The following is a 23,736-nucleotide window of genomic DNA, read 5'->3' as shown; positions in this document are numbered from 1 at the left end:
AGTATTTTGCATGTGTAAAACTGGCTTATATCAGTTGTATGCGAATGTAGAGTCTATCACACCCGATCATCATGTGGTGCTTCGAAACAATGAACTTTCGCAACGGTGCATACTGAGGGAGAACACTTTTATCTTGAAATTAAGTAAAGGGATCATCTTATAGTGCCACCATCGTCCTAAGCAAAATAAGATGCATAAAAGATAAACAACACATGCAATCAAAATATATGACATTATATGGCCATTATCATCTTGTGCTTTTGATTTCCATCTCCAAAGCACCGACATGATCTCCGCTGTCACCGGCGTGACACCATGATCTCCATCATCATGATCTCCTTCATCATGTCGTCTTGTGGTTGTCTCGCCAACTATTGCTTCTACGGCTATTGCTAACTGATAGCGATAAAGCAAAGCAATTACATGGCGTTTAATAATAGACACGCATGTCATATAATAAATTAAAGACAAGCCTATGGCTCCTGCCGGTTGCCGTACTCATCGACATGCAAATCGTGAACCTATTACAAAATATAATCATCTCGTACATCAACATATATCACATCATGTTTTGGCAAAACCACATCACAATATGCCCTGCAAAAACAAGTTAGACGTCATCTACTTTGTTGTTGCCATTTTTACATGGCTGCTAGGGAAAACTATAAGAACCGTTCTTATCTACCAAAACCACAACAGTGATATACAAGTTGCCTTTTAACCTTCTACAAGGACCGTTGTTGTCAAATCAGATTCAACTAAGGTGGGAGAGACAAACACCTGCAAAACCACTTTTATGCAATACAAGTAGCATGTTTGTCAATGAAACCGGTCTCTAGTGCGTGGACAAGTAAGGTTGGTCCGAGCCGCTTCATCCCACAATACCGTCGAATCCAAATAAGACAAAGGAAATAAGCAATTTGACCATCAACGCCCACAGCTTCTTTGTGTTCTACTCGTACATATACATCTACGCATAGACCTAGATCATGATGCCACTGATGGGGAATGTGTTGGGTTTCGTAGTAATTTCAAAAAATTTCCTACGCACACGCAAGATCATGTGATGCATTGCAACGAGAGGGGAGAGTGTTATCTACGTACCCAACGCAGACCGACTGCGGAAGCGCTGACACGACGTAGAGGAAGTAGTCGTACGTCTTCACGATCCAACCGATCAAGCACCGAAACTCCGGCACCTCCGAGTTCGAGCACACGTTCAGCTCGATGACGATCCCCGGACTCCGATCCAGCAAAGTGTCGGGGAAGAGTTCCGTCAGCACGACGGCGTGGTGACGATCTTGATGAACTACAGCAGCAGGGCTTCGCCTAAACTCCGCTACAGTATTATCGAGGAATATGGTGGCAGGGGGCACCGCACACGGCTAAGGAATAGATCACGTGGATCAACTTGTGTGTTTCTGGGGTGCCTTTGCCTCAGTATATAAAGGAGCCAAGGGGGAGGGGGGCGCCGGCCAAGGAGGAGGGCGCAGGAGGAGTCCTACTCCTTCCGGGAGTAGGACTCCCCCCCCAATCCTATTCCAACTAGGATTCCCAAGGGGGGAAAGAGAGAGAGGGGGGCCGGCCACCTTCTCCTAGTCCTAATAGGACTAGGGGAGGGGGAAGGTGCGCAGCCACCTTGGGCTGCCCCTTTCTCCTTTCCACTAAGGCCCATGAAGGCCCATATGGCTCCCGGGGGGTTCCGGTAACCTCCCGGTAACCCGGTAAAATCCCGATTTCACCCGGAACACTTCCGATGTCCAAACATAGGCTTCCAATATATCAATCTTTACGTCTCGACCATTTCGAGACTCCTCGTCATGTCCGTGATCACATCCGGGACTCCGAACAACCTTCGGTACATCAAAATGCATAAACTCATAATATAACTGTCATCGTAACCTTAAGCGTGCGGACCCTACGGGTTCGAGAACGATGTAGACATGACCGAGACACGTCTCCGGTCAATAACCAATAGCGGGACCTGGATGCCCATATTGGCTCCTACATATTCTACGAAGACCTTTATCGGTCAGACCGCATAACAACATACGTTGTTCCCTTTGTCATCGGTATGTTACTTGCCCGAGATTCGATCGTCGGTATCCAATACCTAGTTCAATCTCGTTACCGGCAAGTCTCTTTGCTCGTTCCGTAATACATCATCTCACAACTAACATATTAGTTGTAATGCTTGCAAGGCTTATGTGATGTGTATTACCGAGAGGGCCCAGAGATACCTCTCCGACAATCGGAGTGACAAATCCTAATCTCGAAATACGCCAACCCAACATCTACCTTTGGAGACACCTGTAATGCTCCTTTATAATCACCCAGTTACGTTGTGACGTTTGGTAGCACCCAAAGTGTTCCTCCGGCAAACGGGAGTTGCATAATCTCATAGTCATAGGAACATGTATATGTCATGAAGAAAGCAATAGCAACATACTAAACGATCGGGTGCTAAGCTAATGGAATGGGTCATGTCAATCAGATCATTCAACTAATGATGTGACCTCGTTAATCAAACAACTCATTGTTCATGGTCAGGAAACATAACCATCTTTGTTTAACGAGCTAGTCAAGTAGAGGCATACTAGTGACACTTTGTTTGTCTATGTATTCACACATGTATTATGTTTCCGGTTAATACAATTCTAGCATGAATAATAAACATTTATCATGATTATAAGGAAATAAATAATAACTTTATTATTGCCTCTAGGGCATATTTCCTTCAGTCTCCCACTTGCACTAGAGTCAATAATCTAGATTACACTGTAATGATTCTAACACCCATGGAGCCTTGGTGCTGATCATGTTTTGCTCGTGGAAGAGGCTTAGTCAACGGGTCTGCAACATTCAGATCCGTATGTATCTTGCAAATCTCTATGTCTCCCACCTGGACTAGATCCCGGATGGACTTGAAGCGTCTCTTGATGTGTTTGGTCCTTTTGTGAAATCTGGATTCCTTTGCCAAGGCAATTGCACCAGTATTGTCACAAAAGATTTTCATTGGACCCGATGCATTAGGTATGACACCAAGATCGGATATGAACTCCTTCATCCAGACTCCTTCGTTTGCTGCTTCTGAAGCAGCTATGTACTCCGCTTGACATGTAGATCCCGCTACGACGCTTTGTTTAGAACTGCACCAACTGACAGCTCCACCGTTTAATGTAAACACGTATCCGGTTTGCGATTTAGAATCGTCCGGATCAGTGTCAAAGCTTGCATCAACGTAACCTTTTATGGTGAGCTCTTTGTCACCTCCATATACGAGAAACATATCCTTAGTCCTTTTCAGGTATTTCAGGATGTTCTTGACCGCTGTCCAGTGATCCACTCCTGGATTACTTTGGTACCTCCCTGCTAAACTTATAGCAAGGCACACATCAGGTCTGGTACACAGCATTGCATACATGATAGATACTACGGCTGATGCATAGGGAACATCTTTCATATTCTCTCTATCTTCTGCAGTGGTCGGGCATTGAGTCTTACTCAACTTCACACCTTGTAACACAGGCAAGAACCCTTTCTTTGCTTGATCCATTTTGAACTTCTTCAAAATTTTGTCAAGGTATGTGCTTTGTGAAAGTCCAATTAAGCGTCTTGATCTATCTCTATAGATCTTAATGCCTAATATGTAAGCAGCTTCACCGAGGTCTTTCATTGAAAAACTTTTATTCAAGTATCCCTTTATGCTATCTAGAAATTCTATATCATTTCCAATCGGCAATATGTCATCCACATATAATATCAGAAATGCTACAGAGCTCCCACTCACTTTCTTGTAAATACAGGCTTCTCCGAAAGTCTGTATAAAACCAAATGCTTTGATCACACTATCAAAACGTTTATTCCAACTCCGAGAGGCTTGCACCAGTCCATAAATGGATCGCTGGAGCTTGCACACTTTGTTAGCTCCCTTTGGATCGACAAAACCTTCCGGTTGCATCATATACAACTCTTCTTCCAGAAATCCATTCAGGAATGCAGTTTTGACATCCATCTGCCAAATTTCATAATCATAAAATGCGGCAATCGCTAACATGATTCGGACGGACTTAAGCATCGCTACGGGTGAGAAGGTCTCATCGTAGTCAATCCCTTGAACTTGCCGAAAACCTTTTGTGACAAGTCGAGCTTTGTAGACAGTAACATTACCATCAGCGTCAGTCTTCTTCTTAAAGATCCATTTATTCTCAATTGCTTGCCGATCATCGGGCAAGTCAACCAAAGTCCATACTTTGTTCTCATACATGGATCCCATCTCAGATTTCATGGCTTCAAGCCACTTTGCGGAATCTGGGCTCACCATCGCTTCTTCATAGTTCGTAGGTTCATCATGATCTAGTAGCATGACTTCCAGAACAGGATTACCGTACCACTCTGGTGCGGATCTTACTCTGGTTGATCTACGAGGTTCAGTAGTATCTTGATCTGAAGTTTCATGATTATTATCATTGGCTTCCTCACTAACTGGTGTAGGTGTCACTGAAACAGTTTTCTGTGATGAACTACTTTCCAGTAAGGGAGCAGGTACAGTTACCTCGTCAAGTTCTACTTTCCTCCCACTCACTTCTTTCGAGAGAAACTCCTTCTCTAGAAAGGATCCATTCTTAGCAACGAATGTCTTGCCTTCGGATCTGTGATAGAAGGTGTACCCAACAGTTTCCTTTGGGTATCCTATGAAGACACATTTCTCCGATTTGGGTTCGAGCTTATCAGGTTGAAGCTTTTTCACATAAGCATCGCAGCCCCAAACTTTAAGAAATGACAACTTTGGTTTCTTGCCAAACCACAGTTCATAAGGCATCGTCTCAACGGATTTTGATGGTACCCTATTTAACGTGAATGCAGCCGTCTCTAGAGCATAACCCCAAAACGATAGCGGTAAATCAGTAAGAGACATCATAGATCGCACCATATCTAGTAAAGTACGATTACGACGTTCGGACACACCATTACGCTGTGGTGTTCCGGGTGGCGTGAGTTGCGAAACTATTCCACAGTTTTTCAAATGTACACCAAACTCGTAACTCAAATATTCTCCTCCACGATCAGATCGTAGAAACTTTATTTTCTTGTTACGATGATTTTCAACTTCACTCTGAAATTCTTTGAACTTTTCAAATGTTTCAGACTTATGTTTCATTAAGTAGATATATCCATATCTGCTTAAATCATCTGTGAAGGTGAGAAAATAACGATATCCGCCACGAGCCTCAATATTCATCGGACCACATACATCGGTATGTATGATTTCCAACAAATCTGTTGCTCTCTCCATAGTACCGGAGAACGGTGTTTTAGTCATCTTGCCCATGAGGCACGGTTCGCAAGTACCAAGTGATTCATAATCAAGTGGTTCCAAAAGTCCATTAGTATGGAGTTTCTTCATGCGCTTTACACCGATATGACCTAAACGACAGTGCCACAAATAAGTTGCACTTTCATTATCAACTCTGCATCTTTTGGCTTCAACATTATGAATATGTGTATTACTACTATCGAGATTCAATAAAAATAGACCACTCTTCAAGGGTGCATGACCATAAAAGATATTACTCATATAAATAGAACAACCATTATTCTCTGATTTAAATGAATAACCATCTCGCATTAAACAAGATCCAGATATAATGTTCATGCTCAACGCTGGCACCAAATAACAATTATTTAGGTCTAATATTAATCCCGAAGGTAGATGTAGAGGTAGCGTGCCGACCGCGATCACATCGACTTTGGAACCGTTTCCCACGCGCATCGTCACCTCGTCCTTTGCCAGTGCCCGCTTATTCCGTAGTCCCTGTTTCGAGTTGCAAATATTAGCAACAGAACCAGTATCAAATACCCAGGTGCTACTGCGAGCTCTAGTAAGGTACACATCAATAACATGTATATCACATATACCTTTGTTCACCTTGCCATCCTTCTTATCCGCCAAATACTTGGGGCAGTTCCGCTTCCAGTGACCAGTCTGCTTGCAGTAGAAGCACTCAGTTTCAGGCTTAGGTCCAGACTTGGGTTCCTTCTCCTGAGCAGCAACTTGCTTGCCGTTCTTCTTGAAGTTCCCCTTCTTCTTCCCTTTGCCCTTTTTCTTGAAACTAGTGGTTTTGTTAACCATCAACACCTGATGCTCCTTCTTGATTTCTACCTCCGCAGCTTCCAGCATTGCGAAGAGCTCGGGAATAGTCTTGTTCATCCCTTGCATATTATAGTTCATCACGAAGCTCTTGTAGCTTGGTGGCAGTGATTGGAGAATTCTGTCAATGACGCAATCATCCAGAAGATTAACTCCCAATTGAATCAAGTGATTATTATACCCAGACATTTTGAGTATATGCTCACTGACAGAACTGTTCTCCTCCATCTTGCAGCTATAGAACTTATTGGAGACTTCATATCTCTCAATTCGGGCATTTGCTTGAAATATTAACTTCAACTCCTGGAACATCTCATATGCTCCATGACGTTCAAATCGTCGTTGAAGTCCCGATTCTAAGCCGTAAAGCATGGCACACTGAACTATCGAGTAGTCATCAGCTTTGCTCTGCCAGACGTTCATAACATCTGGTGTTGCTCCAGCAACAGGCCTGGCACCCAGCGGTGCTTCCAGGACGTAATTCTTCTAAGCAGCAATGAGGATAATCCTCAAGTTACGGACCCAGTCCGTGTAATTGCTACCATCATCTTTCAACTTTGCTTTCTCAAGGAACGCATTAAAATTCAACGGAACAACAGCACGAGCCATCTATCTACAATCAACATAAACAAGCAAGATACTATCAGGGACTAAGTTCATGATAATTTAAGTTCAATTAATCATATTACTAAAGAACTCCCACTTAGATAGATATCCCTCTAATCTTCTAAGTGATTACGTGATCCAAATCAACTAAACCATAACCGATCATCACGTGAGATGGAGTAGTTTTCAATGGTGAACATTGTTTATGTTGATCATATCTACTATATGATTCACGCTCGACCTTTCGGTCTCCGTGTTCCGAGGCCATATCTGCATATGCTAGGCTCGTCAAGTTTAACCTGAGTATTCTGCTTGTGCAAAAACTGGCTTGCACCCGTTGTAGATGGACGTAGAGCTTATCACACCCGATCATCACGTGGTGTCTGGGCACGACGAACTTTGGCAACGGTGCATACTCAGGGAGAACACTTCTTGATAATTTAGTGAGAGATCATCTTATAATGCTACCGTCAATCAAAGCAAGATAAGATGCATAAAAAGATAAACATCACATGCAATCAATATAAGTGATATGATATGGCCATCATCATCTTGTGCTTGTGATCTCCATCTCCGAAGCACCTTCATGATCACCATCGTCACCGGCGCGACACCTTGATCTCCATCGTAGCATCGTTGTCGTCTGGCCAATCTTATGCTTCCACGACTATCACTACCATTTAGTAATAAAGTAAAGCATTACATCGCGATTGCATTGCATACAATAAAGCGACAACCATATGGCTCCTGCCAGTTGCCGATAACTCGGTTACAAAACATGATCATCTCATACAATAAAATTCAGTATCATGCCTTGACCATATCACATCACAACATGCCCTGCAAAAAGAAGTTAGACGTCCTCTACTTTGTTGTTGCAAGTTTTACGTGGCTGCTACGGGCTTAAGTAAGAACCAATCTCACGTACGCATCAAAACCACAACGATAGTTTGTCAAATAGACTCCGTTTTAACCTTCGCAAGGACCGGGCGTAGCCACACTTGGTTCAACTAAAGTTGGAGAGACAGTCGCCCGCAAGCCATCTATGTGCAAAGCACGTCGAGGGAACCGGTCTCGCGTAAGCGTACGCGTAAGGTTGGTCCGGGTCGTCTCGTCCAACAATGCCGCCAAACCAAAGTATGACATGCTGGTAGGCAGTGTGACTTATATCGCCCACAACTCACTTGTGTTCTACTCGTGCATATAACATCAACATAAATAACCAGGCTCGGATGCCACTGTTGGGTTTCGTAGTAATTTCAAAAAATTTCCTACGCACACGCAAGATCATGTGATGCATTGCAACGAGAGGGGAGAGTGTTATCTACGTACCCAACGCAGACCGACTGCGGAAGCGCTGACACGACGTAGAGGAAGTAGTCGTACGTCTTCACGATCCAACCGATCAAGCACCGAAACTCCGGCACCTCCGAGTTCGAGCACACGTTCAGCTCGATGACGATCCCCGGACTCCGATCCAGCAAAGTGTCGGGGAAGAGTTCCGTCAGCACGACGGCGTGGTGAAAATCTTGATGAACTACAGCAGCAGGGCTTCGCCTAAACTCCGCTACAGTATTATCGAGGAATATGGTGGCAGGGGGCACCGCACACGGCTAAGGAATAGATCACGTGGATCAACTTGTGTGTTTCTGGGGTGCCTCTGCCTCAGTATATAAAGGAGCCAAGGGGAGGGGGGCGCCGGCCAAGGAGGAGGGCGCAGGAGGAGTCCTACTCCTTCCGGGAGTAGGACTCCCCCCCCCCCCCAATCCTATTCCAACTAGGATTCCCAAGGGGGGAAAGAGAGAGAGGGGGGCCGGCCACCTTCTCCTAGTCCTAATAGGACTAGGGGAGGGGGAAGGTGCGCAGCCACCTTGGGCTGCCCCTTTCTCCTTTCCACTAAGGCCCATGAAGGCCCATATGGCTCCCGGGGGGTTCCGGTAACCTCCCGGTAACCCGGTAAAATCCCGATTTCACCCGGAACACTTCCGATGTCCAAACATAGGCTTCCAATATATCAATCTTTACGTCTCGACCATTTCGAGACTCCTCGTCATGTCCGTGATCACATCCGGGACTCCGAACAACCTTCGGTACATCAAAATGCATAAACTCATAATATAACTGTCATCGTAACCTTAAGCGTGCGGACCCTACGGGTTCGAGAACAATGTAGACATGACCGAGACACGTCTCCGGTCAATAACCAATAGCGGGACCTGGATGCCCATATTGGCTCCTACATATTCTACGAAGATCTTTATCGGTCAGACCGCATAACAACATACGTTGTTCCCTTTGTCATCGGTATGTTACTTGCCCGAGATTCGATCGTCGGTATCCAATACCTAGTTCAATCTCGTTACCGGCAAGTCTCTTTACTCGTTCCGTAATACATCATCTCACAACTAACATATTAGTTGTAATGCTTGCAAGGCTTATGTGATGTGTATTACCGAGAGGGCCCAGAGATACCTCTCCGACAATCGGAGTGACAAATCCTAATCTCGAAATACGCCAACCCAACATCTACCTTTGGAGACACCTGTAATGCTCCTTTATAATCACCCAGTTACGTTGTGACGTTTGGTAGCACCCAAAGTGTTCCTCCGGCAAACGGGAGTTGCATAATCTCATAGTCATAGGAACATGTATATGTCATGAAGAAAGCAATAGCAACATACTAAACGATCGGGTGCTAAGCTAATGGAATGGGTCATGTCAATCAGATCATTCAACTAATGATGTGACCTCGTTAATCAAACAACTCATTGTTCATGGTCAGGAAACATAACCATCTTTGTTTAACGAGCTAGTCAAGTAGAGGCATACTAGTGACACTTTGTTTGTCTATGTATTCACACATGTATTATGTTTCCGGTTAATACAATTCTAGCATGAATAATAAACATTTATCATGATTATAAGGAAATAAATAATAACTTTATTATTGCCTCTAGGGCATATTTCCTTCAGAATGAAGCATGAAAATAAAATAAAATTCCTACGAACACCCAAGATCCAATCTAGGAGATGCATAGCTACAAGAGGGAGTGTGTCTACATACCCTTGTAGACCAAAAGCGTTAGCATCGTAACGTGGTTGATGTAGTTGTACTCTTCATGATCCAATCGCGATCCAATCCGATCTAGTGCCGAACGGACGGCACCTTTGAGATTAGCACACGTACGGATCGGCGGCATCCTCTCCTTCTTGATCAAGCAAGTAAGGGAGAGGAGGTAGATGAGATCTAAACCAACACGATGGTATATTGGTGATGGTGGCAGGGGAATTCCGGCAGGGCTTCGCCAAGCGCTTACGGAACATGGAGGAGGAGTAACGGGAGGGAGACGGGGCAAGCGCGGAAGCCTTCGCTGCCACCTGCCAAGGAAGGGGGCGTGGCATCCCTAGCCCCTCTCCCAAGGAAGGGGGTGGCGGCCAAGGGGGGAGGAGTGCCCTCCAAGTCAAGTGGAGTCCCTCCCCCTTAGGGTTTCCCCTCCCCATGCGCATGGGCCTTGTAGGGGTTGGTGCCCCTGGCCCATTAAGGACAGGGCGCCCCCTAGAGCCCATGCTACTGTATGTGATGTGGTGGAACCCTCGAAGGACTTCCGGACCCCTCGGGAACCCTCTGGAACCTTCCGGTGGCTTCCTGGTACAATACCGGAAAAACCGGACTTCTTTTTGGAAACCCTATAACAACTTTCCATATATATAAATCTTTACCTCCAGACCGTACTGGAGCTCCTCGTGATGTCCCGGATCCCATCCGGGACTCCGAACAACCTTCGGACTTTCCACCAATCCGGGACTACGAACAACATTCAAATTGTCCACTACTAATATCTCAATAGTACCCTAGTGCTACCGAACGTTAAGCGTGCGACACTACAAGTTCGAGAATCATGTAGACATGACCGAGATTCCTCTCCAATCAATAATCAATAGCGGGACCTAGATGCCCATATTGATTCCCACATATTAAACAAAGATCTTTATCGGTTGAACCACGATGTCAAGGATTCAGTTAATCCTGTATGCAATTCCCTTTGTCCGGCGATATGTTACTTGCCCGAGAATCGATCGTCGGTATCTCCATACCTAGTTCAATCACGGTACCAGAAAGTCTCTTTACTCGTTCCGTAATACAAGATCCCATGACTAAACTCATTAGTCACATGCTTGCAAGCTTCTTATGATGTTATATTACCGAGAGGGCCCAGAGATATCTCCGTCACATAGAGTGATAAATCCCAGTCTCGATCCATGCAACCCAACAAACACCTTCGGAATTACCTGTAGAGCACTTGTATGATCACCCAGTTACGAAGTAACATTTGATAGCACACAATGTATTCCTTCGGTATCCCGGAGTGGCATGATCGCCTGGTCTAAGGAAGTGATACTTTACATGAAGAAAGTTGTAGCAAATAGCTAAACGATCTGATGCTAAGCTTACAGTTGGGTCTTGTCCATCACATCATTCTCCTAATGATTTGATCTCGTTATCAAATGGCAACTCATGTCCATGGTTAGGAAACCTTAATCATCTTTGATCAACGAGCTAGTCTAGTAGAGGTTTACTAGGGACACGGTGTAGTTTATGTATTCACACATGTATTTAAGTTTCCGATCAATACAATTCTAGCATGAATAATAAACATTTATCATGAATGGGAAATATGATAATAACCATTTTATTATTGCGTATAGGGCATATTTCCAACACATGGCCTTAAGGAGCTCCCATTTATTGGTAGAGCATATACTTGGCAACAATCAGGAGGGTCCCACTTTTGAAAAACTAGATAGAATTCTAGTGTCTTCAGATTGGGATGCTTCCTTTCCACTTGCCACTGTAACTGGACTGGACTGGACAGAGAGTTATCTGATCATGTGCCTTTGCTATTGGCTAATGGCACCCCACCCACATGCAAATGTTTTTAGTTATGAAAATTGTTGGGTGAAGATGGAGGGCTTTAATGAGGTAGTAGCCAAAAGTTGGTCCTCTATAACACCTTTCGTAAGTTTGATGTTGACAAATGGCATGAAAAAGTCAAGAGATTAAGGAGAGCACTTCAAGGATGGCACATTAATGTGGAGGGTGTCTACATGAACAAGAAGAAAGATTTGCTATCCAAGTTGGATGAACTAGATAAGAAAAGTGAAGGTTATCCCTTAAACATTAGGAGAAAGACAATTGAAACTTGCTTTTGAGCTAGAAAAGCAAAAACATGTAAGAGTTGAGGAAATCAAATGGAGGCAGAGATCTATGGAGAGAGATTTTAAAGAAGGTGATGGTAATACAATATATTTTCATCTGAAAGCCAGTGGAAGAAAGAAAAATAACCTTTCGCAAAAAAAGAAGAAGAAGAAGAACTACATTTCCTCTCCTTTCGCTGATGGGGTTGAGTTAAAGGAAGAGACTGATCTTATTGAACACGTAACTTTACAAAAATTGTTTGGCCGTGCTGAGATTACCTCCATTAGACTTGATAGTATTGAGTGTTCTCAGTTCAATGAGAGTGACAGGAAGATGATGACCGGGATTTGTCTTTGGATGACATTCTTGTGGCTATCTTTGGAATTAAGCATAATAAAGTAGTTGCCCCTGATCTTCTTCTAATTTAATTTTTTCAAAAATTTTGGAAGATCATCAAGTTCGACCTGCTGGATCGTATCAATGCTTTCCATTCTGGCAACTTGGACCTTGAGAGATCGAATCATGGCATAATTGCCCTGATTCCTAAGGTTCCAGATGCAAATGTCATTCAGAAATTCAGATTATTTTTCTACTAAATGTGTGCTATAATATTATTACAAGTCTTAGGAAAAAATATTCAGTCTGGTGATTGGTTAAGTTGTCTGTGATTCCCAAACTGCTTTCATCAAGAACAGATACTTGGTCTGGTGATTGGTTAGGAAAATGCCAGATGACCCTGTAGCAATTATCTTCAGTTTCCGTCATTGTCTGACCAACTGAGCAATACCATAGAGAAGCGAATGATGCTGGATGAGGTAGCAGAAGCATGGATGAGGGAGTCGTGAAGATCGAAAGGATGATGCTGGAGATCATGAACAGAGCACATGGGCGGAATCCGCGGATACCTACTGTCCCTAGGAGACATGGCGTAATTCGTTGCTGGCTCTCTGCTCAACTATCTTCACGTTGTGTCTTGTTATTGTTAGTGGTTTGCAGTGTGTTGTGTCTTGCCGTTGTTGAGTTGGATTTAAGGATGTTGGTTTCAGTTTCCGTTTACTGGGAGTCCAGGGCCCTGCGTGGTTACCTTGGTGGCTTCCCTAGCCGTGGTCTCGCTGCTCTTTTCCTGGAAAAGAGTGGTGTTTTTTGTTTTAGCGAGTTACTTTTTTTTGGGGGGGGGGGGGGGGGGGGGGGGGGGGGGGGGGGGTTCTTTGTAAAACATTGGTGGCTTCTTTAATGAAAATCGAGGAGATGTGCTCGTTGCTTCAAGAAAAAGCTTTGTTCATTTTTCTTTTGGGGACGAGAAAAAATGGTGGAAGTCCAAGAAAAATACGCAACGTTTGCTGCCAGTACTTAACATCAGTTCAGTTCAATTATAGACTGAATTTTTTTGGTTCACGGTTTTGCATATATAGAACCAATCCGTCAACGTTTTTGTAGGAACCAAACTTCTAAGAACCTGAGGAATCAATCCGTTCGGTTAGAAAACGCCATGGGTAGCTGCTGCTTTTCTACAAGTTCACGGGATATATAGACGGTTAGGATTCTTGCATGCACCCGGTTTCCATAAAACTGGTCTCAAATCAAGGTGAAAGCATTCACAGTTTCGGACACACATGCATGCGAACGTAATATACAAAACAAAAGGATCGTAACATTGATCAAAACACTTGCATCTGAATCCAAATCCACTTATGAATATAGAATAAAAAAACATGTGGATTAACAACCCCGGTCCTGACATTTATGATCGCTCAAGAACACAACATGGCAATTTGCAGAATGCAGTCTAGCCTCCCGGATGATTACGGATGTAATCTGCAACCTCTCGATCTTTGCTCCTTCCCTTTCTTTGAATCCATCGATCGATTCTGCATAATCAATCATTCACGATCCAAGAATAGGACGACGACGTTTACCTTCCGAAAATCGAGCCGCACCGCACGACGACGGGGACGTCAGAAATGGAAGATGCCGGAGCACTTGCGCTTGAACCACCGGAGCCCCCGGCGGAGGGAGGCCTTCACCTTCCCCTTCACCGCGTACGCCTTGTACCCCGCCACCCGCCGCCGCCGCTTCATCTCTGGGTCGTTGAAGCAGCACGTGCTGACCCTTGGCACAGTGCCGCGTCGTTTCGTGGTGGCCGGCGGCGGACTGGGGAACGGGATCGGTAGTGCCATGGCAAATCCCAACAGATTAGATCGGCGGGAGGGATTCTTGGAGGCGGGGTCCGGCGGCAAGGACGGCCGGACCGGAAGGAGTCTTCCCTGGATTGGCGATGGAGGCCGGCTAGGGAGAAAACGGAAATGGCAGACTGGGGGGAAGGAGTATTGGGAGTAACGTGGGGCTGTGAGACCCTACACGGGCGTGATTTGGAGTATCTGGTCATCTTGGTCTATTTTCCACATGCACCGTGAGGATACTCGGGCGTTGCTAATTCAAGGGAATACATGTTCCAAACGATCAACAAAAATTCATAAAGCATGAAGGAAAACGAGAAATCAGATCTTTTGCCCCACTTTACTTCCGACAGTTTCATCGATGGTTAAGTTAAATTTGAAATAAAATAAAATTCTGAAAACATAATGGCATTGGCCATGTTTGAAAAAATTGTCAAGGTAAAAATGATTGGACAAACTTCCGATGCACCAGCCATGCCTGGTTGAGCTCAGATACCGCCATCCACCTGCCCGCGCCCATCTGATGCCTAGTCGTACCTTCGTGGACCACGCGTACCGCTGGTTCCACGACATAACACTGCCCCATCTGCCCACTTAAGCTTGTCGCCGCGCGGGATTGCCCCGGGCTAACGGCTGGGCCGAATAGAGAGAAGGAAGAAATGACCCAATGACAAGTGGCCCCTACATGTCAATAGATCTATTTGGAGTTAGTGTGTTAGAGCAACTCCAATGGTTCCCTTAAAAAGCATTCCCTAAAACAAGTTTTTCGACTTCCCATAAGTTTTAGGGGAAGTTTTCTTGGAGCAACTTTTGTTAGTTCAGGTAAACTTCTTGCCCTAATTGTTTTTTTTCATTAAACCAATTTTTTATTATTCCTCTAGGGCCCGTTGATAAGTGCTGGCCGCCGCCGGCGGCCGGCAGCGCGGGCGCGTGGTGGCGCCGGCAAGGGCCATGTTTGGCGGTGTAGCGGGCGGGGAGGGGGCATGAGCGGCGGCGGCGGCGGCACCTCCTCCCGGCGTGGTGGTGGCGGTGCGTCATGGCAGCGCAGCGGCATGGCGTCCTTCCAGTGTGGTGGCGCGGCGGTGGTGGTGCGATGTCGTGGCGCGATGGCGTTGTGGCATGGGTAGCAGCGGCACGGTGGCGCTCCGGCGAGTTTCCGGTGGGACGGCAGCGTTCGCTAGGCCGCGCGTGGAAGTTTCGTGACGGTTATCTTCCCTCAAAAAAGATATGGGATGGCCATTTCCTGTAAATCAGCGGGGAGAAAGGACTTCTTTTACGGGGTCAGAAACTATTGAAGAGGTTTTTCTGCCCCAACTTTTTGTAAATGGCGGTTATTTTATAGATATGGATCTGTTGGAGTTATTCTTAAGGATTTGCTACAACACGTCCTCTAAAAGCATCTCGAGAAGTTTCCCAATAAATTATCCCTAATAAGAGGTTATTGAAGTTGTCCTAATATTTTTTTTATGGTTGTTGTTCATCCCCAATATGCACCTGAGACACGGGGTTGTATGGCGCAGCCAGGATTAAATTAAGTCCGTAAACCTCAAACGGACCAACCTACTCGAGGCTTCAAAGAGTACTTTAGATTCTTGATGAATCGCTGCTTGAGCGGTCCAAATGCTAAAGCACTCTGTTTTGCCATGTACTCATCTTTCGGAGTATCATACAAATGATGTCGAAGGAACCGCAAAGCCTGGGCATTCTCTAGTGTGAACTCTGGGTCTGTGGGGGGGCGATTGGGTCTGCTAACCGATCGCCCTCAGAATGCATATGTCTTCACAAATAATCTTGTAACCAGAGAATTCACTACCTCTCTCCTGTATCTCGCATCAGTACGTGGTTCCCAACAATTTCCCTAGGAGCACCTTGAATCGATCTCCCCGAAATCATCCAAAAAACTGAGTGAGTTCTCGTTGTTCGCCTCCCCCGATCCCCCTTGCAGCACCTAGCCCAAGCCTGGTACCTCCCTCCCTCTCCACACCCTTCCTCATGCCCTGTGTGAATCGTCACTCCCGCGCTGTGAGTCGATGAACTCATCTTCAACTGTGATTAGAAGGGAGGGTACAGAACGAAACTAACCTTGGGATGGCGATGTATTGCGTGAATCGCAGGTCTCCCCCGGGAGCCGGCTGCCATCCAATTTCTTCATGCACGCTTGCGGGCTCGTCCCTCTGCTCCCTGCCGCGTCTGGTGGACGATGCGGCCATGTCGCACCGCTACGCGGGATAGTGCCAGGGACTAGGTGCCGGCAAGCCCTAGGATTTCAGCAGGGAAAAGAAAGGGGTAATCGTCGGCGAGTGCGTGAAGTAGAAGGATGAAATGCTCTCTGTGTATTGATTCCACCCACAACGGTACAAGATATACAAATGGAGCCATAGCAAGAGGCCCAATAGAAGTGGCACGCAGGCCCGGACGTGGCTCGGATCCTAAATACAAGGATACATGTACATAACAGATACATACATACATCACAAGTTAACACGTGACTGGGGAGAAAATAGTGAGCGGCGCATCTCTCAAAAAAATAGAAACGCAAACGACGAAAGATGCCACCACTTCGCTCACACCCCTCCCCTCATGGCGCAATCTCACGAAACGATGGACGGCGGTCGCTCGGCCGATCACGGGCGCTGCATCGCGCGCACTCACTTTCTAGCATTTGGGAGTTTAAAATGGAGGGACTCAATGCTTCTTCATGGGGCGATGCCAAATTACCCAAAGCATTAAAATAAGGAGAAAGGTGGCCACTTTTTTTTTCCATGCTCCATGCTTTAAACTTGAGAGCCACTAGCACTAGCGTTCCGAATAAAGAGAGAGGTCACCAGTTTTTTACCCCTTTCTATTCGGTGGTGGGACCCCTACACACAAATTTGGAATCACACACATTGTGGAGATGCTGTTAAATTGGATGCTGATGCCAAATTCCTTTGTAAACTGTAATGCGGAAATTCGACAGCAACACACGTACGTGTGCACCCTGACTACTCCGTTTGGCGGTTTGCATCTCTTTACTTAAACTAACCTTTCCGTAATGAAGATACTAATAGAAAGTTTGAATTCTTCTTTCCGTAAAGATACTAATAGAAAGTTTGAGTTCTTTTACTGCCGCAATGTTTGCGGCAGTAAACACACACGCACACAGATTGGACAGCGAACATAGTCCATGAGGTGACATTCATGTAGCTAAACTAGGTTTGTCACATCGGTATATTCATCAGAGATGCCCCTAATTAAGTGCCAATGACGCTGCGTTGGGACTTAGCAGGGTTGTCTGTACTTATACTATATACGGCATCCACCCGCTGGAATAGTGGAGCTAGCTAGGGCCTAGGGCCACACCCACATCACTTGTGTAAGCATCGACATACGTAACCATATACTATGCTGAATGCCTATTAATTAGCTAACCAGCCATGCAACTCGTGAGCTATTTCTCTAGCTAGCTACCTTGATTTTGTACCCATCTGCCTCCGCACACCAACGGATCGGCCACTCGGTATCCACACTCGTTTATATATACATCACCTTCGACTGCTCGTATATTCATCCCAATTCCTGGAGAAGATAGTCGAGTAGAAGTGTAGAACTACGTAGCAGGTAAGCTAGGAGAGATGGTGGCAATGGAAGGAGCTGTGGGTGCGTGGGCATGGTGGCTGGGCCTCCTGTTCGGCGCCATCCCGCTGCTCTGCCTCACCGTGTGGCATTCCACCGACGCATGGTACTGCGCCGCCTTCGCTCTCAAACACGGCGGCCGTGGTAGCAATGGCATCCGCCGGCGCCTCCCGCCCGGCCACATGGGCGTCCCCTTTCTGGGAGAGACGCTCTCGCTGCTCTGGTACTTCAAGCTGGCACGCCGCCCGGACGACTTCATCGGCGCCAAGAAGGCCGCGTACGGCAACGGGGCCGGGATGTACAGGACGCACCTGTTCGGCTCCCCCAGCATCATCGCCTGCTCGCCGGCGGCCAACAAGTTCGTGCTCCAGTCAGCCGAAAGCTTCGGCATCCGCTGGCCGGTGCCGGAGCTCGTCGGCATCACGTCGGTGGTGAACGTGGAAGGCAGCAGCCACGCCAGACTCCGCGGGTTCATCCTCGCCGCCATCAACCGGCCCAGCTCGCTCCAGACCATCGCCACCGTTGTGCAACCGCGTGTCGTAGCGGCGCTGCGAACGTGGGCGGATAAGGGTACCATCGTCGCCGCCACAGAGATTAAAAAGGTAATTTTTCGACAGAATTAAGCCAAGCATGTATACCTTTTTAGAATTGCCAAAACACTAGTCACTTTTTTGTTTGGTGGTGTTCATAGTAATAACGTCTAGGAATTTCGGTGAAGTTTCAGTCACATTTTTTTGTTCGTGTTATGTATTTGTTTCAGTTGGTCTGTTTTTATGCAGTTGCGCTTTTATTTTGTGCAATTGCACTTTGTTCTTTCTGCCGCAGTTGCACTTTCACCTTTAAGTTTTTTGTTTGTTGAAATTGCACTTTTTTGTGCAACTTTAATACATTTTTTTGGTGTAACTAGAACAATGCCCATGCGTTGCAACGGGATATAAATATTCTAGTACGTTAGCATGTGATTTATCTGTCAATAATAATGCGATTGTGTAAATAAGTGTTCATCAAATTCTGCCCGTGAATTATCTTATATTTTGATTAGAAGTTTGGTAAGTAAATTAAAGTGGAATTGGTTCAGAAGGTATGTAAATTAAGGTGATTGATTATCATATATATGGAAGGTTGGACGAAGGGGTGGTGGGAAGAAAGGTGAAATGGGAACCTTACGTTCTTTTTAAGTAGTACAGATTGCACTTTTGCCTGCGCAACAATATTTTTATTAGTGTAATAACTGTACTTTTGAGGGGTGCAAAAACTGACTAAAAAATTGAAAATTGTTATTCACCTGGGCTCTAGACACTTGCATAGTTAATTTAGGCACAATTTACCTTTTCTGAACTATGTTTGTTTTGTTTATTTTATAATTAGTTGTAAAAGGAAAAACCTATTAGCGTATTTTCAAAAACAAACAAACTAGTTGAGCATATAATACTATCATAATTAATCCAGTGCAACACTAAACCCAAGTTTGATAAATCAATGGGGGTGCAGGTGACGTTTGCCAACATCTGCAAGATGTTCATAAGCATGGAGCCATCGCCTTTGACAGCCAAGATCGATCTGTGGTTCGGCGACTTGCTTCATGGTCTGAGGGACAGCATCTCACCGTGCTCGAAAGGTATTTTGCTCGCTCCTTTTTGCATGTTTCTCGAAGTGTATATCTCTTATTCCACCAAAACAAATGCGTACTTAATTACTTATTTGTAAGTTAACGATTCTGGCTGTCATTCTTTCACCAGTACAGGCTGGGTAGGTCATGCATTCAAAAATATGTGTAACTTTGATATGAGAAATGTGCAACTACATCAACTCTTGGAGTTCCATACAATCTTTTGTGCAATTCTGGACCCCTTAATGCGGAATTTGGTCTCATTCCTCTGAGGAATTTAATGGTATGCAGAGTCGCCGGAAGCTAGACGCGATCTTCCGAGAGGAGCTGGAGGCAAGGAAGAAGGTGAACAAGCAATGCGATGATCTAATGGGCGGTCTGATGCAGATGAAGGACGAGCAGGGAAAGAAGTTGAGTAATGAGGAGGTGGTGGATAACATTGTTTCCCTTGTCATCGCTGGCTACGAGTCCACTACCATCGCCATCATGTGGGCTGTCTACCACCTCGCAAAATCCCCTGTCATCCTTGCCAAGCTTCGAGAGGAGAATATAGCGATGAGCAAAAGCAAAGGTGGGTCGACGTCGACGAGTTTGATGATCACCCACACCGACATCCCAAAGATGAAGTACACGGCCAAGGTGGTGGAGGAGACAATTCGGATGGCCAACATCGCCCCCATGGTCCACCGCGTGGCAAACAGGGACGTGGACTACCGCGGCTATACCATACCGAAGGGCTGGGCTGTGCTGGTATGGTTGAGATCCTTGCACACTGATCCCAATTACTACGAGGATCCCCTCTCCTTCAATCCTAACAGATGGGATGTAAGTAGACTATCTAAAATAGTGGCTTGCTTCAATTTTTTGTCTTATTTAGTTATCTGAGCTCAGTTAACCACCTAAGCAACTACATTTGGAGCAGTTTTTCCTTTGGGCAGTCTCTGGAAAGACAAAATCATGCCTCCGAGATTCTAAAAATATATCCCACAAAAAGATATTTAAGAAATATAAAATTTTCATAAAAGTAAGTTACAGTTTGCAGTATGTGCTTGTGAATTGTGCTTACAAAATACGACCATTGACTATTTAAGTAAAACTAAAGAAATTAACTACATTACCTTTTTTACACCATTTCCATAAATGGGCTTTTGTCCAAACAAAAGGGTTGTGTGTATACCTGGCCATGGGAAGCCCGACCTGGCCCGAAAAAGCCCGACCCGGCCCGGCCTGACGCTGCTCCCGGGCCGGGCTTGGGCCTAGATTTTGAGCCCGATGGCCGGGACGGGCCCGGGCCTGTCGTTTTTGCACTTTCCTGGAGGTTGGGCCGGGCCGGCCTGGAGCCCGACGGGCTTTTACGTGTTTGGGCCGAGCTCGGGCCCAGAAAACAGGCCCGATGGTCGGGCCGGGCCGGGCCCGGGTTTTTTGCGTCGGGCTTGGCTAGGCCCGGCCCAAGGTATGGCCAGGTATAGTTGTGTGCATAAAACTCACACCACATATCCTACATACATTTTTTTACTTTGTAGAAAAAAATTAGAAGCAGTTTTTTTTTTTGAATTACAGAAACTACCTAGGGATGAAGTAATGAACTATGTGATAGTCTAAGAGGAATATGTAAGCCCAACAAATATTTGAGTAAAAGAAAATCAAACTAATAGTTTATGAGGTAATGGCTAGGAAGAAATCAAAGGATGAACGTATGAATGCAGGAACCGGCTAAGGCAGGAACATACCAGGTGTTTGGAGGTGGCCCTAGGATCTGCGCAGGCAACATGCTTGCCAGGCTACAGGTCACCATCATCCTGCATCATCTCTGCGTCGGCTACGAGTGAGTAGAATACTAGCTCTGTTTAGCTTAAGTAATTACCTAGCTAAGTCAGGATGCAAAGAAGATATTGATTTGTACTAATTGTTTTAGATGGGAGTTACTCAATCCTGATGCGGAGATCAATTACCTTCCACACCCAAGGCCAGTGGATGGTGCAGCCATGGCCTTTCGTAAGCTTAGCACATGATCACACGATCAATTGAAATCTGGTCAAATAAACCAGTCTATTTTAGTGCATGTGTGTGTGTGTGTGTGTGTGTGTGTGTTTGTGTTTTAATATTGACAATAATGTATCATCATATCGGATCTGCAGTTAGCTCGTCTTTTGTTTGAACATGAGGTTGTTATTCGACTTCATGTTATGCATTATCTTTGTTTCTTTTCTAAGGAAATTTGTGCTTATACCAGAATACACCCCTGGAATGGGGGGGCATCCTCAACCATCTTTGATTGCAAAATAGCAATCTATATAGCAATGTTAAGCTACAATAGCAAGATCACGGACAGAAATGTCATAAGGGATCTAGAGTAATCTCATAATGGAAAAACGTTCTGTCCTTCAGAGTTGGAGGCACATCCTTTGTGCATAGAGCTCCCATTGCAAGGCATCTCTAAGCTCTCTCTTGAAACCACAACTTCCATTTGGTGTCACTTATTACAGAAGACAAGCATTGACAAGATATAGAGCGGCTAAAAACATAGCAAAGCAGAGCTACATGCCGTTCAGCAGCAGCAGGCTTCCCATCAGCTTCAGTATGATCCTCTTCATAAATGCCCCCATTAATACTGTACATGATAGACACGGCCTTCTGCATGACTTTGGACTTTGGACGCGCTGTCTATCAGCAGCTTCTTGTCCCCTTCCTTCAACATACCTTCCCCAGAGAAGTTAAAGTAAGATATAATGCAAATGATTTGCCAGGGGGTGTGTTTCAATCATGAAATTAAATCTCCCATAAAATTACTGCTAAAGCTACTAGGAAGCCTCCTTGCGATGCTATGGCCACAACCACAAAATGCTCTGGAAATACCACCTAACAGCCCAAAATTCAGCAATAACCTAAAAAAACCTCCCTCACGAGTCACGACTGCAGAAGTTCTCGCTATAGCGCCGCTATAGCTGCAAACTATAGAATTCTAGGTCAATCCAAATGCAAACTACTCCAATCCTCTCTCAGACCATATGCATATCCGGAAATGTTAACTGGATTTTTGATGGGGCCACTTTCATGTACTTTGATTGCCATGCCTTTCAGAACACGTGAAACCATAATTGTTTGCTTTAGGTACGAATAACCACAATTTTATAACTAATTTAACAAGTCAACAATTTTTATCGATGAACTACATTCTGAATGCAGAATCATGCAACCAATGTGCATGACATTATTTTTTAGGAAACCATGAGAAAAGGTGGAGGGCACACGAGAGAAAAGAACTGAAGCTATGCCTTTTTTTTCCTAGTAGAAACCAATTCTATCATTATGCACAATAGCTTGTGATTTTCAGTGCTACTTGGTGAACACCAGCCTGCACTGTGATATATTCCCAAAACTAAGTTCGATATTGAACTGCTGGCATGATCTTTTGCGCCAAGAGAATAATAAGGGAAAGTTTCTGCATTTAATTTACAATGTGAACCACATGAAAAGCATTAAGCAAATCCTAAATCCTTACCCACGCCTTCATCACTAAAATGGCAGGATTTTCCATTTGATCTCAAACGTTACCACATGAAAATATATTGGTTGGTATTAAATTGGCCGGACGTATAACCTTTATAGACCTAAAGCATTTAACTGGACCGAAAAAGCACATTCCTATTGGACATGAAGAACAACACGCGTAAGTACCCAGTGATACTCTAAAGATACGACCAAAATGCCAAATTCACTCCAAACAAACTCTTTTCTGGTTGTAAAATAGGTACATTTCTGATTTGTGGTTATGTCAACTAAATCAAAAAATAGGTAGAGGAACAAGTGTCCGGTTTTCAATAGTTTGAGGAGTTCCGTGGTTGAACACCCTTGATGGCACTTCTGCATCTTAACGGCACAAACTGAACAAATATTTGGGCTTCGGCATGAAATTAGAATGTTATAACAGCTCTGACACTACATAATTCAGAGCATTACAACAATGTTCTCGACTCATAATAAGCACCGCATCATGATAGCGTAAGTGGTACTGCGACCATGCGACCATCCAAAATAACTTGTAGTAGCAGTATCGATAAGAAGAGCCAAGACAAAAAAGCATGACACACATAGTTCTTACCTTCTTGCATCTTGCTTGACGGTATTGGTAAAATGCTTTGTTTGAAGCGATGCGGAGTAAACTCAATATAATATTGTTCCTCAATGTTTGCCATTCCCAACCACTCGCCATCAATGTTGCAACTCAAGAGGTGTTTATTAAACCTGGTCAGCAGGTCACACTCATTTACCATAACCAGCCCATTGAGAAATCTCATGGTTGGAGCAACATGGGTTCGCATCTTCTTTTCCATTTTTTTCCTTCTTTAGGGAAGCTAAATTAAATGGTCATGATGCCTGT

At 44.9% G+C, this 23,736-nt stretch overlaps 1 pseudogene; it reads left to right on the top strand.

The window, feature by feature from the left end:
- The first annotated feature begins 17,599 nt into the window (after positions 1-17,599).
- LOC125518214 (ent-kaurenoic acid oxidase 1-like) lies at positions 17,600-21,367 on the top strand (annotated as a pseudogene).
- Positions 21,368-23,736: the final 2,369 nt, after the last annotated feature.

Source organism: Triticum urartu, chromosome 7A (assembly GCF_056163025.1).
Source record: "Triticum urartu cultivar PI428250 chromosome 7A, HENAU_Tu73, whole genome shotgun sequence".
Classification (NCBI taxonomy): Eukaryota; Viridiplantae; Streptophyta; class Magnoliopsida; order Poales; family Poaceae; genus Triticum; species Triticum urartu.
Note: the sequence above shows the minus strand (reverse complement) of the source record. Positions and strands in the feature narration are given on the sequence as shown.